This window comes from Alosa pseudoharengus, unplaced genomic scaffold, assembly GCF_046254945.1.
Source record: "Alosa pseudoharengus isolate Yale_2024_CS ecotype anadromous, Long Island Sound unplaced genomic scaffold, YU_APseudo_1.1 YU_APseudo_1.1_scf_23, whole genome shotgun sequence".
Classification (NCBI taxonomy): Eukaryota; Metazoa; Chordata; class Actinopteri; order Clupeiformes; family Clupeidae; genus Alosa; species Alosa pseudoharengus.
In genome coordinates this window covers 15574402-15588744 of record NW_027468685.1, presented here as the reverse complement: position 1 = coordinate 15588744, position 14343 = coordinate 15574402, and the positions used below count along the sequence as shown (strand labels likewise).

Sequence of the window (14343 nt, the reverse complement as noted above, 5' to 3'; positions counted from 1 at the left end):
TGTGATTTGAAAACCCTGTTATTTGGGTTGGGGGGTGGTGGGGGTGTGTGTGTGTGTGCGTGTGTGCGTGTGCGCGCGCGAGTGTGTCTATGCGTGTGAGAGAGGGGTGGGGGGTTCAGTGATGGCATAGCTAGAGTAATTAGGGTTGAAATGCTCCCAGAGGCGCTGAGGGACGTTGGTTAAACACAGGCCTTGGCACTCACCAGGCCTCTGCATAGCTATCCGTCCTAACCACCACCTCACTGACTGTGTGTACACTCACTGGGGTAGGGGGGTTACGTGCACATACACACACGCGCACACACACAGATAGATATAGACACACACAGATTCACAAGAATTCACTTTCGGTTACTCATTCATTAACACACATTCATTAACACACATTCACACTCACAGCACTCACTGACTCTCCCACTTTTTCCTCCCCCCTCTCTCTCTCACTCTCTCTCGCTCTCTCTCTCTCTCTCTCACACTCCCTCTCTCTCTCTCTCACACTCCCTCTCTCACTCACACTCTCTCTCTCTCTCTCTCTCTCACACACACATACACAACACAGAAAACATACAGTGGTAAGTTCTGCCATATTTTTCAGTTTTTCTCTTTTCTTTTTTTCGGAGGGGGGTTGGAGGAGCCTAGTAGTGATGTTGAAAGGAGCAGCAGCATCAGACATTCCTGATATGGAACTGCATCAGTGGCCGGAGCAGACCACAGCTCTCTGGACCCCAACTCTCGGATCGCTTAATCTCTCAGCTATGCAGTCCAGCCCCCCGAAGAATGCCCCAAAGCCAAGAGAAGCCATACTGGAGTCTTGTGGGGACGAAAGGGGAGGGGGAGGGGGAGGGGGGGGGGTGGCGGCACTGAGGAGGGGGCTCTGGTTTGGCTCTGGGAAAAGGGAGGTGGGGGGTGGTGGTGGTAGTGGTGGTAGTGGTGGTGAGGAATTCTGGAATTTTTAGGATTGCTGTCATCCCCTCTTTTCCACTGTCGAGTGGAGCTGGAATTCTGCGAGCGCAAAAACCACTGTGGAACGAAGGGGCCCCCCGGATGCATTGTGGGTAGCGCAGAAGAAGTCTTTGTCTCGGAACACGCTGTGTCCGACAGGCCTCCTTGACTTGCTGAATGCCTCACTGTAGTAGATGTTGCGATGCCTCCTCCTCTTAAACTACCCCGCCGCTCTGTGGCTGTACTCATAAAGTCTCAGAGTGGTAATTGCCCATTGTGTGAAACTCTCTCAGCCGCCCACCACGTGGGTATTGTTCCCCCCTCTGCCTTTTTAGATACATCCTCCTTGGGCTTTGCTTTTATGTCTTTTCTCTCTGTTGCCTCTCTTCTTTGCCCCCCCCCTCTTCTCTGTTCTTTCTTTGACACTCTTTTTGTTTCTCTCCCTTTTTTCTCTCTTTCTGTCTGTCCTGCCATGTCTCCGTTGTTCCCTCCCACAAGTGTTTAGACAAAAACTTCTCTCCTCTCTCTTTTCTTTTATTCTTGGTGTCTCTATCCCTCTCTCCTTCTCCACCTCTCCACCTCTCGCTTTTCATCTTCTCTTCTCCCTTCTCTCATTTACCCCATCCATCACCCCCCCCCCCCACACACACACACACACACACACACACACACACCGTCGGCATGAGCAGGGTGTGTCGCCACGGTGACAGGACCGGTGGCAGGCTGACATCACCTCGTCTTGACCCATTTTGGGTCAGTGGCAGCGCTACCTGCTGTGCTGACCGAGCTCGGAGCAGAAGGTCACTCAGCCGGCGCCCCTTGCTTGTTTGCGGCCACTCCCAGTGTCAGCAGCCACATGTCCATCAGGTGAGCCACGGTCCAGCCACTCTGTGCCAGGGCCCCAAGCGGTCCTCTTATTGCCTCAAATGGCACTGGCTGGGAATAGCTTTAAATCCCCTCTTTTATTAGCTGAAGTTACTGGAAGCCAAATGGCAGAGGGGTTTTTATCTTGTTGCTAATGCTGAAAGGTTGTCTCTCGTGTGTGTGTGTGTGTGTGTGTGTGTGTGTGTGTGTGTGTGTGTGTGTGTGTGTGTGTGTGTGTGTGTGTGTGTGTGTGTGTGTGTGTGTGTGTGTGTGTGTGTGTGTGTGTGTGTGTGTGTGTGTGTGTGTGTGTGTGTGTGTGTGTGTGTGTTTTCTTTCAGTATTTTAAAGCAGTGAAGTGTTTTCCCACATTATACACATACAGGGACAAATTATGACGGCCTTATGTAACCAAGCTCAAGTGTACAGCTGGGTCTGGCTGGTCTTTTGAAGTGGGCTCTTTTTTATGAGGGATGGTAATGAGACGAAATGAGATGATTGCTCTGTGGATTCACACACCTGTTTTCTGCATGAACTATCTGAAAAAATCCTTCTCTCCCTCTCGCTGTCTCGCTCTCGTGCTCTCTCTCTCTCTCTCTCTCTCTCTCTCTCTCTCTCTCTCTCTCTCTCTCTCTGTCTTCCTTTCTTTTGCATTCACTCTCATTGCAGTGTGTTTTTGATGAAAATAGGGTCCTTAAACTGAAAACAAATCAAACTCGCGTTGTTGCGTTGTCCCTCTTCTGCAGTAAAAGTGATGCCAATGTCTGTTTTTGAATGAGTTGGAATTCAGAGTTTGTGGTGCTTTTAATGCATTATGCAATTGCACTCCAACTTTTTTTTCTTACGCATATGGGTTTTCAAAAGCTCTCAGTCCTCCTTCGTCTCAATCACAGAAATCCCTCTCCTCATCCACCACGTCAAATATTCTGTCTGTGTGTGTACACGCTTACACACTCTCACACATACACTGTTTTACTGGTGCACACACACTCACACACATACATTTGGCGGTACACACACATACTCTCTCATACACACACAAGGGGGTCTGAGCTGCAGCGACATCTTCTGTCAGAGGTCTGTGTGCGTGCGTGTGTGTGTGTGTGTGTGGCGTGTGGGGGGGGCGGGTCCTCATCTCAGTGGGGGGCAGGAGGTGCAGCGCTCTGAACCCAGCTAATTAGAAGAGGGAGCATCAAATATGCATCTCCAAGGAAACCACCAGCTCGGTGGTGGCTACAGATATGCCTGATTTTTTTTTTTTTCTCTTTCACTCTGTCTGGAACTTTATGGTTTTTGAGGTCAGAGAGAGAGGGAATATTCCGAACCCGATCTTTGAGGAGGCTTGCTTTGCTTTGAGCTACTAGTTTAAACTCTGGGAGGAAAAGTTTGGTTAAACAGAAGAAAGAGCATAACTCTAAATTGTTGATGGAGCCAGGAGTGGGAAACAAAGGGAAGCCTGATCAGGAACAAAGCCTTTGCACCTTGCTCACCATAAAGTTCCACGATTTACAAAACAACCTTAATTCGGCATTCAGTTGAAGCAGCGCTCCATTTGACACAAATAACTTTAGAGCAGTTTTTCACACTCTAGTAGCATCAGTATACCTCTACATCTTCACTTTCAAACCCCTGCTGGATTTAGTTTAACCAAAATAATCCAGTCGATTTAATTTACAGAATATAAGAGAGTCCAGGTCAGGATTGTCACTTCTGAAATATGATTATGTTCTTTGTGCATAAGAGAAGAAACAGAGTTGTAGGGCAATTCCACACAAAACTGTCATGTCCATAACGGCAACTAAATACAAGGGCATTGTGTTGCCGTTATGGATGTGAAAGTTTTCCACGGAATTGCTCTGTATTTATTACAGTGATGCACATCATGGGAAAGCATGACTTTGCGTAAAGGATCCACCAGCTGCTGTAACTTAACAAACAAATAGTTGATCATCCCATTTTACGCGAACCACACTTAATCAGAACCTGGTAGACACACACAGATCAGGGACATCTCATATGTGGAAGAACACATAATTGAAACATCAGGACATAAAAATCCTAGGTTCTGATTCCAATAACTCTCAAAACATCTCGGTTCCCTGAAGGAGAACATGAGACCTCATCTTTGGGATAAGCGCCTTGGAAGCTATATCCCAAAGGTGACATTGTTGTGCTTGGACTGAAAGAGAACTAGTATGTGCTTGATTTATTTGTTGACCATAGCTGAGGTAGGTGGGTCCGAGACCTGATCATGTGGGGGCAAAGGTCAAGAGGTCAGCTGGGCCCATGGGGCATCTGGGTGAGAAGGTGAGGACTCTTCTGTAATCTGAGGCAGAAGATATCCCCTAAGATGTGTCCTCTTGGCCTAAATGAGTTAGTCATGCTTTTGAGTCATATTCATTTGCGTCATTGGCTTCTGTGGCAGGTTTTTTACTACACACTAAAACTAGCAGTGCTTAATGGGGGAAATATTAATGTTCACGGTACAGGGCCTAACACTGCTGAAGTCCCTTGTGCTCCCAATCTCTGATTCATATCTCCATATAAAGAGAAAGAGAGAGAGAGAGAGAGAGAGAGAGAGTTCTTGCCCAGTCTGAGCTGAGGGCCTTCACCCCAGAAGAGTGTGTGTGTGTGTGTGTGTGTGTCTTTGTGTGTGTGTGTGTGTGTGAGAGAGAGTGTGCCATGTCTCTTGTTATCCCCAACATGAGGCAATTAAGCCATCATCCCCTGCTGCCCTAACACGCTCTGACGGGGACATGCAGGAAGATCCGGCGGGAAGTGCTTTTCCCTTTTTTTTTTTCTAGTGTGTTGTTATCGTTTTTGTCGTTCTTGTTTTTGTTCTTCCTCTTCCAATCAACCCACGTGAAGCCCAGGTTCCGTATCGGAAATAAGCGGAAGGCCCTCACCAGGAAGGGCAAACCCAGAGATGGCATTAGAGAGGTGGTGAGAGATGGCATTAGAGAGAGGTTAGACAGAGGAAATGAAAGTGTGTGTGTGTGTGTGAGAGAGAGCGAGAGAGAGAGAGAGGGGGAATGCTGTTGGGTAAACACCTTCCTTCCCTCTTCGTCTTCCTTTACCCAGACATCTAACCTCTGTTGTGCAAGTGTTTGTGGTCTTAGGTTAGAGGACTGTAAGGAGTATTGTAAGCTCTGGTCTCTGTCTGTGTGTGTTGCGATATAGTGTGTGTGTTTATGTACGTCTCTGCTGTGTTTTTGTTTTTATGATTCTGTATAAACTCGTGTGTGAATGTGTGTATGTGTGATGTGTGTGCCCTTTCCATCCCGGCTCGGCGCAATAGCCCTAGCGCATTGATCCATCAGGGCCTGTGCACTCCAGCACTGCATTTCAATGCTTGACCCTAGAAGAGGACACAGCTAGCTCTCTCTCTCTCTCTCTCTCTCTCTCTCCGTCACCGCCCACGTTAAAAACAAATTTTCGTCAATACCCCCCCCCCCCCGACCTCCTCTGAGCTATTAATGGGGTGTTCATTCAGGCGGCGCCACTGTACACACTGAGTGTGATCGAGCGGCGCGTTCCCATCATCGAGGGAGATCAATGTCTGTGGGTTTTTATGCCCTCTCATTTGAGCTGGTCAGTATTTTTCTTTGGAAGTCAAAGCGAGGTGACCTGTGTGCTGTGTGTGTTTCATCTTTTGAATTTCGCGCCTTCTCAATGTCTTGCTCTATCAGTCTCTCTCTCTCTCTCTCTCTCTCTTTCTCTCTCTTTCTCTCTCTGTCTCTCTTGCCCTTCCTGCAGCTGTGTGGCGGTAGACTCGTTTCCTCTTTGCATGACAAACGCCTACTTCCTCCTTCTGTTCACCTCTCTGTCTGTCACTCTCTCTCTCTCTCTCTCTCTCTCTCTCTTTCTCTGTCTCTCTGCCTCATTCTCTCCTTCTCCCTATGCCTCAGGCAAGACTGTAAAAGTCGTAGTGTCCAATAACACACAACTTGCTCCTTCTCTGCTGGGACGTTTTGAGCGCGTGTCGACGATGGCATCGTTTTGAGGAGGGACCTCAACGTTTCGTTCTCATTTCTTCCTTGCTGGGCTAGCGAGAGGCGAGAGGCCCTAGCGCTGCCCCGTCGCGCCGCGGAGATTTCCGGGTGAGTTTCTCTGCTTTCTGCTGGGCCAGGCCCCTGGCTGCTCTATAGACTGCCACAGGGTGTGCCCCCCCCCCCCCACTGTTTTCAGTTCTCTGTACTCTGTATTAAAGCTCCTCCAGCATCCATACATCTCACTTTGGCGTAATCGGCAGGATGCTTCGCCGTTATTTGACCTGCCATGTTTCTTTTTCGAGCCGCCTTTGAAGCAGCAGAGCAGGAGCGATGATGATGATGCGTCATGTTTACACTTCCCCTTAAGCAAGGAAGAAGTGAGATGTTAATGGTTGGTTGTTTCTTCTTTGGTTTTTTTTTTGTTTTTTTTACTTTTCTTTCAACTTTTTTCTTCCTGGTCAGCCGGAGGGTAAACGCTGTTTACGGGGGTTGCTGTGTGGTTAGTGGTCATACAGTGCTGAGTGGTAACCGCGTCACTCCGTCACTCTGTGGAAGCGGTGACTCTCAAGAGCCACGCTGCCACTGATCACATGCAGTCCAGTGCTCCGTCCAGTTCTTTTTTCCCTGCCCTCATGAGCTCACGGGAGTATTTTTGTTTCTCTTAGTCAACTCCTCCCATGAATCTGAAATGTCCTCCTCGCTTACTTCATTTTCTTTTTTGTTCTCCTCGTCCCCTCTCACACCCTAACACCCCCCAACACACACACACACACACACACACACACACACACACACACACTTCCCCACTACTCTACACTTCCCCACGCTCTGCTGTGTAAAAAAACACGACATCTGAAGGGAGGTGAGAGGGAGGCGTCACAGACGTGTTAATTGCTGTAAGGGCGGCCTGAGATGAAGAACCCCTCGTTGAGTTGTTTGACAGGATATCCTGCTTTAGAGTGAGAGAGAGAAAGAGAGAGAGAAAAAGAGTGAGAGAGAGAGAGAGAGAGAGAGAGAGAGAGAGAGAGAGAGCAGGACTTGTTTTTAACCGTCCGTCTGCTACCAAGCGAGTGCTTCTCAACCGCCTGGTCGAGGAGAGGCAGAGGCAGAGAGAGAAAATGGCTTTGAATAAATCATTTAGAGAAATGCATGGAATTTGTTAATGCAAATGTTTTGGAATTAATTTTTCTGGATTCATACCTTGTGCATGAAGCAGAAAGAACTGATTGTGTGTGTGTGTGTTTGTGAGTGAGGGAGCGCGAGAAATGAAGAGTGTGTGTTTGCTTTACTTTCACAGTGCAGGCACGACCTGAGTTGAGTGAGGTAGAGGGCCACTTCTTAGGCTAGTATCTGCTCTGGACCTCCCCTCCCTATTGTTAACATGTTCCACATCTTGAGAGGGGCCTCTCTGCTCGCTCTCTCTCTCTCTCTCTCTCTCTCTCGCTCTCTCTCTCTCTCTCTCTCTCTCTCTCCTTCCTCATCTTCTGTGTCTTTTGTTAAGCACACATTCAGGGGCCCGTGGGCGCACGCTTCAAATGTGAAATAAAAGACGAAGCACTCCGAGGCCTGTTTAGCCAGCTTTTCACACTTGTCAGGAAGGAGGGAGGGAGGGAGGGGGTGGGGGGCTGCTAGGAGGAAGGGTTGGTGTCTGGTTCCTTTGGCTTGTTTTTTTGCTCTCGTGGTGTTTTTAAAGAAGCTCCCAATTTTTCCAGTCTACAGGATTGAGGGAGTGAGTGAGCGAGTGACTTAGGGGGAAGAACAGAGAGAGGGAGAGAAAAAGAGAGAAGGAGAGGAGATGGGACCTAATGCATGTATGTATGAGTGACTTTTGGAGAAGTCATGCAGAGGTCCCAAAGCGCCAAACGTCAGATTGTCTTTGGAGTGCCATGGAACACCTCATGCCCAAAGGGTGAAATGTGTGTGTGAAAGGGAGACAGAGAGAGAGACAGAGAGAGAGACAGAGAGAGAGACAGAGAGAGAGACAGAGAGAGAGAGAGAGAGAGAGAGTGTGTGTGTGTGTGTGTGTGTGTATGTGTGTGTGTTGGAGAATAAAGGACGGGCGTATGAGGGTAAGAGAAGGAGTTGAACCCGGCAGCCGTAACTCAAAGGCTTGTCTCCCGAGGCCTCTGTTTCTCTGCACTCATAACAGCCTCTGTTTCGTTTGTAGTGGTCTGGTTGTGTGTGTGTGTGTGTGTGTGTGCACACCAGCCCTCCAGCTCTCCCCAGCCTGTCCCTATGCAGGGGCCTTGGCTGTTTAGAGGTGTCTGATGAGCTGCTAAAAGCACGGCAGCCTCCGTGCCCCCCCCCCCCCCACCAGCCTGTGCACCCCCCAACCTTCCCTCTCCCCCACCAGCCTGTGCACCACTGCACCACCAGCCCCCACCACAACTGTACCTTACTGAATGGAATCCCAACGATTATGAAAGTTTAAGAGGATTAATTCATATTCATGTTTCCTGAGCTCCTGTGTGTGTGTGTGTGTGTGTGTGTGTGTGTGTGTGTGTGTGTGTGTGTGTGTGTGTGTGTGTGTGTGTGTGTGTGTCTGTGGTTCTGCAGTGAGCAGACTTTCTGCAATACTGTAGGTACAGTATGTGTTGTTTTCTGTTGTTCACCACTGTTTTTTTTTTCTTCTTTTTCTGTGGTATTTTCCTAAACCGTGCAGTTTGACAATGTTTTAGTCTACAAACGGGAAGTAAACGCCAGCAGACGTGTCTGTGTGTGTGTGTCTGTGTCTGTGTCTGTGTCTGTCTGTGTGTGTGTGTGTGTGTGTGTGTGTGTGTGTGCATGTGTGCATTTGCTTCCTCGTGCATGCATACACCACTTGGCTAACAGAGAACAATTATGTGATTGGGCCACAGGCTGTAAATCGCTCAGGCCAGAGGTGCAACAGAGAGCAGTGCCCCTGGAGAACAGGTGTTTTCAGCAGTAAATCATGTCCCTCAAGCTGCAGGCTCTCAACAGCAGCTGATGGATAGATAGATGGATAGACAGCTCAATAGATAGATGGATGGATAGCTAGATGAATGGATAGATAGATCGATGTGTAAATAGATGGATAGATGGATAGATTTATTGATGGATAGCTAGATGAATAGATAGATGGATCGATGGGTAAATGGATGGATAGATAGACAGATTTATTGATGAATAGATAGATAGATAGATAAATAGATAGATGGATAGGTGTGGCATCTACAGCATCCTCAGTAATGCTGATTAATACAGTGATTCAGCGTGCAACGTTAGCTTGTTGTTAAATTAGCCATGGCTTTGCGAACCAGTGTGGCTTTGTACCCGCTAAACTCAGTTTGTCCTCGTCCTCAACCCCCCCCCCCCCACACACACACACACACACACCACACACACACTCTCCAGGCTCTTAGTCCCTGCCTGCAGCCGAACCCTCTCTTGAATTATTGAGCTGAAACCCGATCATAATAGAGCTCATTCTGCCCTTCAACGAAATCAAATCCCTTCTCTTTCCCTCTCTCTCTTCCTCCCTCTCTCTCTCTCTCCATTCCCCCACCACCACACTCATCTGTCATCTTCTTTTTTTTTAGTGAATCGTCAATGAGACTGGTCACGAGTTTAGGGCTTAAATTTGAAACTCCTGCTGTGGCCACACACACACACACACACACACACACACACACACACACACACCAATCCCCTTTTTTGGGGGAAAATTAATTTAACTCTTTGGTAGTTGACATGTGCCTGAACCACCAGGGAATTATGTATGACCTTGTCATAGCGACTGAACTGTGGTCAGTGTGTGCTTGCGTGTGTGTGTGCGTGTGTGCGTGTGTGTGTGTGCATGATGAGAGAGACAGAGCTAGAATGCACTTATGACTTATGATGTGGGGGTGGGTGTGGGTGTGTTTGCATTTATCAGTGTTTGTGTACATGCAGGTAGGCAGCTTGTGTTTGTGTGTGTGTGTGTGTGTGTGTGTGTGCATGCTTACTTGCACCCACCTCTCAGATTACTGAGGGGAGTAGGCTGAGAGAGAGAGATGAGATTACGTCGTAGGCTGCAAACAGCCCCAGACCCAGAGGTTACCGCAAGAAAATCTCTGCTGCTGTTTAAGAGGAGGGGTTGTTGCACTGTCAGTATTACACAGAATTATTCATAGCCCCCCCCCCCCACCACCCCCACCCCCTGCCTGTTAATCTTTTATGCTACAACTCCAGGGGGATTGGTTTGTGTGTGTGTGTGTGTCTGTGTCTGTGTGTGTAGCAGTGTTCTGTGAAGAAGTTTGGAAGTGCTCTTTCAAAAGCCAAATCAACTGCTGTTACCATTTAATAGGGCGGAAGGAAAAAAGGAAAACGTTTTGCTTTTGATCCCTCATCAACAAAGGCACCCGGAGCCATTGCTGTGAGTTTGCGACTGACTGGTTGGTTGTTGTTGTTGTTGTTGTTGTTGACTGTGGTGCGGTGACTGGCTCTTTATCTGTCACAGGGTTGCCCTCCCCTCTACTGTGGTGGAGTGGTCACACGGAATATGAGCTCTCGTAACCCACCGAGGCGCACACACACACACACACACACACACACACACTCACACACACACTCACACACACCGACCCTGACACCCACCGCCACTCTTGACCGCGAGGCCATAAAAACAGCACATGAGAGAGACACAGAGAGAGAGAGAGACAGAGACAAAAAGATCGAGGAAAAGAGAGAGAGAGATGTAGGCAGAAAAATAGATGGAGATGGATGGATAGGTGGGTGGAGAGATGGATAGAGAGAGAAGTGAAGGCCGGAGTGGCGACTGCAGGGCCACATATGCCCCCTCTCCTCCCCCACACCAGAGAGGGGCAACGTGGAGTAATCAAGGATCTCTGCTCCCACTGCTGGGATAGACATGTGGCCTGTCCATGGCGTGTGTGTGTGTGTTTGTGTGAGAGAAAGAGAGTGAATCAGAGTGTGTGAGTTTGTGAGTGTCTGAGTCAGAGTGTGTGTGTGTGTGTGTGTGTGTGTTTTGGTGGGGTGGTGCTCTAGGGCATCGACTGCATCGCTATGACAGCAGTCTCCTCGGTCACCCCAAGCTTTGCCTCCCCGCCCTGCCGAATCAAAGGGGGTAGGGGGTGGGTGGAGGGGGGGGGGGCATTCCACCGCAGGCCACATGGAGCCAAGCACGGCAACACTGGGGGAGAAAAGCCCTAAATAAATACATTTTTTAAAAAAGAAAAGAACAGAGAGAGAGAGAGAGAGAGAGAGAAAAAAAGTGTCAAAAGTTAGCTGCAGGACACACGTCAGTGCCCCATACCAAGGCTCCTCTGCTGCAGGACACACGTCAGTGCCCCATACCAAGGCTCCTCCGCTGGAGAGCTGAAGGAGAGGAGGGATATTTTGGGATGTAGGAAATTAAGAGTGATAAGCGTTGAGATTTAGCGCTCGCCTCGCTATAGAGATGCTAAATGCTCCACGGGATTGCAGATTAAACAATATTGGCTCCATCAGCGGTAGGCTCAGCTGCTGTTAACACACACACACACACACACACACACACACTCATCTAAATGCTTTTTGAGTATATATTTTCAAGGCATGAATAATCACAAACACATACACACTACTTTCGGGCCATGCAGCTTAACCACACACACACTCATCCAAATGCTACTTGAGTATACATTTTCAAGGCATGAATGCTCACAAACACATACACTCTGCTTTTTGGAAGTATATCTAAACCACACAAATCTACACACATACACACTGCTGTCAGGCAGTGGAGCTAAACCATACATACATACACACACACACGAACACACACGAACACACGGTTCCAGACAGCGTGTCAGTTCTGTCCGGGAGATTGACTTCTTCGGCAGCAGTCCCAGCAGCAGTAGCAGGCGCTGTGCTGTGCGTCGAGACCGACTGTGTGTGTGTGTGTGCGCGCTGGGTCACTGAGGCTGGATCCAGAGAGGAAATCAATAAGCACAGAAGCCCAGGAGCTCAGAGCAGAGCCTGCCCCCCCCCCATCTCTCCCTTCCCAAGACAGATCCAACCCCAACACCCCCCACCCCGCACCCCTCCAACCCAACACAACCCCAACACCCCCCACCCCGCACCCCTCCAACCCAACTGTACCTCTGAGGAAAACGCCAGACTGAAGTATACTTGCATTACAGTCATTAGATACTTATTAGATGTTAAACTTTAATGTGCCGCCATGAATTATAATCCCTTAGGGTTCTGCTCATGTCCGAGTCTGTCTTGGTGCTCTATTGATTCCCCTGTGAGATACTCTAAGAACACCGTCTACTTAGGTTGCATTCACAAATGACACAGTAAGAGTTGAATACCGTTCAATAAATTGTGGGAATTGGGCGTTTGAGAGTTTTGGACACTCTGTGGACACTCATGAAGACTAGAAAGCAGAGATGAATAGGTCTGGTTGAAGTCCCTTTGTTGTGGCTGTTCGTTCAGTGGTGTTGTGTGTGTGTGTGTGTGTGTGTGTGTGTGTGTGTGTGTGTGTGTGAGAGAGAGAGACTTGGGGCTCTATCTTGCACTTTAGCGCAATTGACTTTGCACAAATCACTTTGTGGGCGGATCTTGGGCACTGTTTCTATTTTACCGGCGGGATAATGACTGTTGCGCCCGACGCGAATCTAAAATGGGGTGGTCTGTAGTAGCTACAGTACATTATTCATGGGTGTGGTTTGGGCGTAACGTGCAATAAACCAATCAGAGCGTCATCTCACATTCCCTTTAACAACAGGCATGCTTGTTCCATAGCGGATTGCTATTATGATGGCAGATTTGCCAGGCGCAGCCAGGAACGGTTCACAGCGCTATAGTCAGTTGGGAACAGTTTGCTATTGATTTTTCCTCTTAACAAAATGTAATACAGAAATGTCACTTTCCGATGTTTTGGGATCACTCTCACTGAATCACGAGCTTATGAATGCATGGTGATATTTTTGCAATGTAATCTAACATTACCTCACTATAGACAATGCATATCTGTCAGATAAGCTCTCCTCTCCCGTGCTGCTGCTAGGGCATTTGGGTTAAATGGCATCGGCATGCAGTTCAACATCACGTCTCATTAAGTCCACTAATATTTCCTAATTTATGTCATCAACACATCCGTGATTCGTTGAAATGTGTTCGCTAGATTTATTCGTGTTTTTCATATCAGACACCACACTGATTTCCCTCGTGTAGCAATATTTGTCCTTGTAATTATGTATGATTTGGAGAAATGGGAACTGCGTCGTATAGATGAGAGGAGCAAAGTGCATTGCGCAACACAGGCGCCCAAGCAAGCGCTCCTGCAGGTGTAAGCTACGGCTGTACCTTACCAACAGGCAACTCGACAACGAGAAACAGTTTCCAAGTTGAACTTTCCAACTCTGCACAGTATCCCATTAACTGCATGACAGTAGGCTACAATATTTATTTTATGTAAAGTAGAGTTTGTAAACACATTATCATCAACTTAATGCACGCACAACTTTTGTTTTAGCAGGAGAGAGAATAACAATGAATGGACGCAGCAACTACAGAAATTGTAGCCAAGGCTACTTGTTGCTTTCTTTTACTGTCTATGGTTGCTGGTTAACAGCACATAATAAGCTTATTTAAGCGAATTCACAAACTAAAGACTTCAAGGCCATCATGGATATAAAACGTTTTTTGAAAACAACGAAAGGATGGAGGGAACATAGCAATGTTTGGAGTTATTTCAGATGGGCTACAACAAGGTAGGCAAAATTGTGGTGCTTGTCAAAACCTGCTAATGCTTATAGGCTGATGTTAAAGTGCACACAATGTTTAAAGCCATACACAACGGTAAATTGGAACAAAACTAAAGGTAACTTTAGCCTTTATAGGGCTGTATAAAGTTGTCCAAATTAATAGGTCGTAATTAGGCGTTGTTGTTGTAAAGATATTGCATGTAGATGTACTATATAGGCTACTACTAGTTGACCAATGCACGAACAAAACCGGGAAACGGACAAATATTATCAAGGCTTTGAATATTTCCATCTGTGCACAGGGTGTCTGTAGATCAGTCTGAATTTGCGCCACTGACTTTAGACCAGGAGGTTCCTGGTCTGTGGCGGAATTGTTTTCTGAAACTGCAAAATATCAACAGGGACCGTTTGCGCCGGAACACGCCCCCTCTTTTCGCTGAAACGCCCCCGTGGGCGCACATGTACCTGTGGAGGGAAAATTCCAATATGCGCCGACTGCTAAATAGGAAAGACAAAAGCGCGAGTATACAAAGTAAATTGCGCTGGTGTGCAAGATAGAGCCCTTGGTCTCCTGAGCAGGTTAGAGCAGCCAGGCCCATCCCTGCTTCAGCTCCTCATCATCCCCTCCAGCTGTGGAAATGTCAACAGGGCTCACCCCAACAGCAGACCAAAGGTCAGCAAACTCTTGGTGTTTGCGTGTTAAGGGGCGTTTCAGTGTTCTTGGCCTCTGTATGTGTGTGTGTGTGTGTGTGTGTGTGTGTTTTGTGCGCCCCACCCTTTGGTTTAAGCCCTTACGATAACACCAAGGTCTAAGGGCTCAGTCATGCACACAT

The 14343-nt window shown here is 47.9% G+C and overlaps 1 protein-coding gene across 1 annotated transcript in view; it reads left to right on the top strand.

Moving 5' to 3' along the window:
• The first annotated feature begins 5628 nt into the window (after positions 1-5628).
• elmo1 (engulfment and cell motility 1 (ced-12 homolog, C. elegans)) overlaps positions 5629-14343 on the top strand; it is a 46432-nt gene continuing 37717 nt past the window's right edge. The window contains exon 1 of the mRNA XM_076301870.1: positions 5629-5903. The gene's annotated coding sequence lies outside the window, so the exon portion shown is untranslated. The remainder of the gene's footprint in view (positions 5904-14343) is intronic.